Source organism: Tachysurus fulvidraco, chromosome 6 (assembly GCF_022655615.1).
Source record: "Tachysurus fulvidraco isolate hzauxx_2018 chromosome 6, HZAU_PFXX_2.0, whole genome shotgun sequence".
Lineage (NCBI taxonomy): Eukaryota > Metazoa > Chordata > Actinopteri > Siluriformes > Bagridae > Tachysurus > Tachysurus fulvidraco.
Window position 1 is genome coordinate 402,501 of NC_062523.1, and position 7,500 is coordinate 410,000.

Genomic DNA, 7,500 nt, shown 5'->3' on the forward strand with positions numbered 1-7,500 from the left:
GATTGTTCAGGCTTCTTCATGTCTTTGAACATGGACCCCATCTCTAGGGAAGACATATTGGGACAAGTGGAACCTTTAAGGTTCTAGATTTGGTTATAAAACCAAATTATTTCAGAAAACAATGGCTTCTCAATATACTGCTGGATTATTATGTTATTATTTTCATGAAGAAAGAACCGTGTGTGAGAGGAATCTTTCTTGTAGACTCTGAAGGGTTCCTTGGGAAGTCTTCAAAGGGAAAGAATTTTGTCTCTTAAGGTTCTAGATTTGGATGGTACCTTTCATCTGCCTGCTGGATCCATTAAACTAAATATTCATTGAATAATTTTTTTCCATAGCAGTTTGATCGTCTTCATCTAGATTAATTTTGACTCCATTAGATTTCCAGCGCTCAGGATCATGAGACAGTATAAAAAGTGGGCGTGGCTGAGGGTTCTGATGTAAAATAAGAGAGGGATTCGTAATAAATCATAAAAACTTTTTCCTTGCTGTTTCACTTCACTGAAGAAGTCCAGTGTGAACCCATCTTAACCCCAGAGAACCATGGAGGAGTTTCTGAGATGTTTCACTAATAATTAAAGGATGCAGTTATGAATTCCATCTGTTTAAGTTCTTTAACGAGTCTTAACAAAAGTTTAATATCTAATTAATTAGTTACTATGTGGAAATGTTTCATCAGCTGTCATGTACAGATGGACAAGTCTGAATAACGAAACCTCCTTTTTGACCTCGGACACCAAATGCCGTGTTCTGAAATTTGAAGCATGATGCTTGTGTTTTTCTAATGAAGGTGTCAGAGGTCTACAGTGATGTGGCGTTCAATGTTCCTTCACATAACTGTCCTCTAGAGAATGCTGAGTGAGCCGATGGTGATGGAACCGTCTGTAAGAGAGCCTGAGGGAAGTGACCGAGGACACACAGAGAGGGAAAAGTCAAGCAGGCCGCTTTAAAAACTGTAATGGAGTGCAGGTCACAGAGCGCTCGTCGAAATCTTCTGTCACCATAGCAACCTCCTGCCGACGCAGCATTTCTCCATCTCCATTCAGTCCCTACAGAGCAGGAGTCAATAGACTGTGTGTGTGTGTGTGTGTGTGTGTGTGTGTGTGTGTGTGTGTGTGTGTGTGTGTGTGCTGAATCAACTACAGAACACAATGACATGCCTGAAGTGGCAAAGAATGTTGTGAAACGTTGGCTAGTATGAAGAGGACATAGATACACAACATGTGAGTGCAGTCGCATGTACATCCACTGAGCTGGTCAACCCAAACAGGAAGTGCGTCCCATTCCTCAATGTTCTCTCGGTAACGTTTTTGTAATGTACAGGATACAATGTTCATGTGCAGAATAAAGCTTCTGTAATAATAATGAAGAAGAGAGCTCACTGGGATCTCAGCTCACAACCGAACCCAGCTTTATCTCCTTCTGAGGTAAACGAGGGTCAGGCTGGAAGCTCTGCACAGAGAACGTGTCTACAGAGTGATGTATTAGCATTAAGGTCTTCAGTAAAACAATACTAAATATACATCTTTCTTCAAAGGGACAAATAAGGTCTGGGATTTAAAATCACAACATAATCCGTCTTTCTGAGCTAATCTAGAGTTAGTCTAGTTTTATTTAGAGGTGTGAGAGAATGGGGGAAGGACTTGGGATCGAGGGGAATGGGAATTAAAAAACTAGTCCTAAAATTTGGCTTCAAAACTTCATCCATTCATTAATTTCCTACCGCTTATCCGAACTTCTCGGGTCACGGGGAGCCTGTGTCTATCTCAGGCGTCATCGGGCATCGAGGCAGGATACACCCTGGACGGAGTGCCAACCCATCACAGGGCACACACACACTCTCATTCACACACACACACACTACGGACAATTTTCCAGAGATGCCAATCAACCTACCATGCATGTCTTTGGACCGGGGGAGGAAACCGGAGTACCCGGAGGAAACCCCCGAGGCACAGGGAGAACATGCAAACTCCACACACACAAGGTGGAGGCGGGAATCGAACCCCCAACCCTGGAGGTGTGAGGCGAAAGTGCTAACCACTAAGCCACCGTGCCCTGTGTCAAAACTTGATGGGTATAAAATGTTAATTAACTAAACTAGTCCTCATGTTGTTCTGGTTACATCAAACTTTTCTTCTTCACTGTGTACTGAAGAACTACACAAAGATACACAAATATCTGTGAAGGATTAATACTTATGATGCAGCGCGAACATTTTCTTGCAAACAGTCGCAGAAATAAACAAGTGGTGTATAACGTTAGCTTCGAACTGAAACACTCAGGAACGTAGTGAAGTCCGACGTAAACCTGCTTTAACTCACTTTACTGATTACGTCATTTATATCCATCTGTTATTTTTATTTTGAACCTATATGTTTCCAGGCGCTACACGTACAGACGTCACGTACAGATGGACCAGTCTGAGAAACACTTAGACTACACATTAGATCATAGAAAGTTCCTAAAGTGTATAAGATCTTCATTATGCACCAGATAAACAGTACAGCATTTGGTTTAATCCTCTCATTAATGGGACAGATTTCTGCCTCTTCTATAAAAACAGGTAAAGCCGAGTTGTGCTGCTGCTGCTGAGCTGAAGGCATCTGCTTCTGATGGGAGAAGAATCCACTTATTTTTCCGATCGGTTCTTCTGAGCATAAATTGTCAATGGATTTGTTGCTTAGTGACTTTGATGTCCATCACAACAGCATTAATGCAGATCTATTTCTGCTCCCAGCTACAGATTCGACGCTTCAAGTGCCTGATAGGACAAAGGAGGATGAACACAAGTCTCCCTCAAAGCAGTTCTCCACATCACAATCTCCACTTCCGGATCTCAGCTGAACCTGGTGTTCAGATCACGTGATGGTCCACGAGCACACAAAGAACACTCGCGTGGACTTTCATCACAACGATGCTAATGAGAAAGAACATCAGGAGCAGTGACGAGACCAAACCCAAGTCGTATTAAACTGTGTTTTCTGCATTCGGGTAATTTAATGTTTACTAAAACTCAGACCTGGACACAATAAATCAGGAGCTGGAAGATTCTGTGACGGTTTTGGGCCGAATATTATTATAGAATCACATTAGTCCTGGCATCAGGGAACAATCCACATCATGTACGACCAAAATATCGGAGACGGAACAGAATTATAAACGGAGTAAGACATAAAATGCACACTTTTCCAAGCACAGTGACAAATAGTGAAGCATTTATATGAGTTCATAATGAGTCTAGAGCCGGAGACCGGAGTCTGTAATCAGATATTGATTCAATTTATTCTTCCTGCCTCCTGAAAATTAAACCCCCCTTGATGATAGCAATTAAATGTCTAACAATGTGATAAATTGAAAGCATGATAATTGTCCAAACCCATATTGTGGGCTTCAGCACATCATAATATCTGCTTACGGGCTGTTATTTGGACAGAGAGTTAAAATGAAATGTCATACAGCACTGCAGCACAAACTGCAGCAGTTCATTATAATACATCATACTGCTGTGTCTCACTGACGGTGAACATCAGGACACCACCCGTGTGTATCACATCAGGACACCACCCGTGTGTATCACATCAGGACACCACCATGTGTATCACATCAGGACACCACCCGTGTGTATCACATCAGGACACCACCGTGTGTATCACATCAGGACACCACCATGTGTATCACATCAGGACACCACCGTGTGTATCACATCAGGACACCACCCGTGTGTATCACATCAGGACACCACCGTGTGTATCACATCAGGACACCACCATGTGTATCAGATCAGGACACCACCATGTGTATCACATCGGGACACCATCCGTGTGTATCACATCAGGACACCACCATGTGTATCAGATCAGGACACCACCCGTGTGTATCACATCAGGACACCACCCGTGTGTATCACATCAGGACACCACCCGTGTGTATCACATCAGGACACCACCAGTGTGTATCACATCAGGACACCACCCGTGTGTATCACATCAGGACACCACCGTGTGTATCACATCAGGACACCACCAGTGTGTACACACACACACACACACACACACACACACACAAGACTCCTTCAGCACATCATACACACACACACACACACACACACACACACACACACACACACACACACACACACACACACACACACACACATATTAAAATACCGTTTGTTGCAGATCAGAGAGCATTATCGAGTTTCATGAACTGTATCAATTAAATTTTTTGGACTTTTTGGTGTTTTTCAGTTTAAGATATCAATAAGTGATTTGTATGATTGTTGCTATGGTTACATATTAGTGGGTGTTATCCCATTTTGTGCACTGTAATTGTTCTTACACTAATTATTTAACAAATTAATTTAGCTGATGTAGTGAAGGTGAGAGACAGAGAGAGAGAGAGAGAGAGAGAGAGAGAGAGAGAGAGAGAGAGAGAGACAGAGAGAGAGACAGAGAGAGAGAGAGAGAGAGACAGAGAGAGAGAGAGAGACAGAGAGAGAGACAGAGAGAGAGAGAGAGAGAGAGAGAGACAGAGAGAGAGAGAGAGAGAGAGAGAGAGAGAGACAGAGAGACACAGAGAGAGAGACAGAGAGAGACAGAGAGACAGAGAGAAGACAGATAGACATAGATGACAGAAGAGAGGAGAGAGAGAGAGACAGAGAGACAAAGACACAGGAGATACGAGAGAGACAGAGAGACCATAGAGAGACAGATAGAGAGACAGAGAGATAGACTAGAGATAGAGACATATAGAGAGACAGAGAGAGAGATAGAGAGAGACAGAGAGAGAGAGAGAGAGAGAGAGAGAGAGAGAGAGAGAGAGAGAGAGAGACAGAGAGAGAGAGAGAGAGACAGAGAGAGAGAGAGAGAGAGAGAGAGAGAGAGAGAGAGAGAGAGAGATGTATAATAAACACACACACAGTGTGAATGTAAGTGAATGACTTTTACACCGCTGCAGTTACACACTACCCTTCACCTAGCACTCAGCTAACAGAGCTCCGTCAGACCATTAGCCGTGTGCTGGGAACGTTGGGCAGCTCCGTCAGACCATTAGCCGTGTGCTGGGAACGTTGGGCAGATGGTTACTGTGATGTTTAATATTCTCAAGAGAAGCAATAAGATGAAATGAATCTTTCAGTCCTGAGAACATGTTGTGTGTCGTAGCAACTGGTGGATTTTCTCACCGCACAGGACTCAGTGCTAATTGCACAGATGGATTTCACAGAGTGGAGCAGAAGGGTGACCATAGGACCTCTCTATCTCTCTCTCTCTCTCTCTCTCTCTCTCTCTCTCTGTATATATATATCTGTCTCTCTTTCTATATATCTCTCCCTCTGTCTTTCTCTCTCTCTTTCTGTCTCTCTCTCTCTGTCTCTCTAAATAAATAAATAAATAAATAAATAAATAAATAAATAAATCACCAGAAGTACAGTTATAAATAATGTTAACAATAATAATATTGTGGCCTGACATCATTGTTGGTTTTACAGTTTTGTAATTAATATTTTAATGTTTTTAAGTAAAGACTTTTCTTCTTTTTATTTTTCATCATATAAATTGCTCTTGTCATCAGTGAGTTCGGACACTCCACATTTTTGTCATGTTGTTGTGTTAAACTCTTCGTGTCTCCGCTGTGCCTAAGCTGCGCTCAACAAATGTTGTAGAGAGCAAAGCTTTCTGTTTGTGCTGAAATAACACTGCGCCTGGTGAGAAGACCAGATGGCACTTCACCAGGACATTCAGGTCCTTCATTCCCATACACAGTGTGTGTGTGTGTGTGTGTGTGTGTGTGTGTGTGTGTGTGTGTGTGTGTGTGTGTGTGTGTGTGTGTGTGAGTGAGTATGTCACATGTAACATACATAAGGTGAAACAGAGTAATGTAAAGGTTTAAATTAAGTCGGTTTTTAATTCCATGTTTTTTATGAAATCTTATTTAAGGAGTGTGTGTGTGTGTGTGTGTGTGTGTGTGTGTGTGTGTGAGTGTGTGTGTGTGTGTGTGCCCTGTGATGGGTTGGCACTCCGTCCAGGGTGTATCCTGCCTCGATGCCCGATGACGCCTGAGATAGTTCGTGACACGAGTAGTTTGGATAAGCGGTAGAAATGAATGAATCTTATTTAAGGTCATTTAAGGTTTAAGTCTTTAGCAGACAAAAATGAAGTGACATTATATATCATAAGCCAGTGTAATGCAACTTAAAGTAACGTAACACACACACACACACACACACACACACACACACACACACACACACACACACACACACACACACACACACACACCCCTTCCCCCATACCCTGTACAAGCGAGCTTTCAAAGTAAACATTGGAGTAAAAAGTACAAACTTTAATCTCTCAGAGAGTCAGAAACATTAGAACATCATCATGATATAAACAAACAGCATCTGATGCCTCCATGATTTCAGTGTTTTTGGAATTTTATATTTATTGATTCGTCAATGACAACAAAATAAAAATTTTAGGTTTTATTTGTGTTTCTATAGAAATAGCTAATCAGAGAAGGTGAACAGTGACAAACATCTCATCATCAATTCACTAGTTATTATGCTAGTAACCTCCAATTATATATACTGTATATATATATATATATATATATATATATATATATATATATATATATAGAGAGAGAGAGAGAGAGAGAGAGAGAGATGCTAAAGTCTCAGCTGTTACTTTCACTATCTTCCTGAAGATGATGAATGATGAGACGTTTTATGAAATCTGGAAGCTGATCATGTTTTTTCTTTAAATGAAGGATCTAAAAGACATCCTGTAGTGATGCAGATTAAAAACTCCACAAGAAAGGCTTCAGATATCTTTAACAAATCCTGAGAGTATGTCAGACACACGGCTCCTGTTCATGAACTCGGTCGGCTTTAACACGACACAAACCTCAGAGTGAAGGAGAAAAAGAGAGAAAGAGTGGAGGATTCCTGATAGAAAGCTCTGATCCTTCATTCTAAACTAGATTTTTAATTAAATGTCACTTCGGAACATCATGATGCTCTCCTGAAAACACACAGATCTGTAAAAGACTAACTGTAGATATTTTTCATCCTGATACATTTGGTTATTTTTTATTTCCCCGTCGTGTTGGCCCAGATTTCACTCGCGTTAGTGCGGAGGCAGAGTGGAGCAGGAGGATTACTCCGAAACCGCTAATGTAATCGCTGCGATTGAGCTAAACCCCGAGCCATCGCTTATGACTATGTGTAGAGATTAGAGCTGTCCCCATCCATCTGTCACACCGCTGATCTGGTGTGTGTGTGTGTGTGTGTGTGTGTGTGTGTGTGTGTGTGTGTGTGTGTGTGAGAGAGAGAGATGCTCTCTGCACTCTGCACATATGGCATGCCTTCAAAACCAAAGTTTTACTGACAAACGAAACACACACACACACACACACACACACACACACACACACACACACACACACACACACACACACACACACACACACACACACTAAATTATCAATATTATAATT

General features: G+C 41.8%; 1 protein-coding gene across 2 annotated transcripts in view; it reads right to left on the bottom strand.

The window, feature by feature from the left end:
* The window catches only part of znf804a (zinc finger protein 804A), a 65,689-nt gene that overhangs the window by 56,735 nt on the left and 1,454 nt on the right, over positions 1–7,500 (bottom strand). The window lies entirely within an intron of this gene.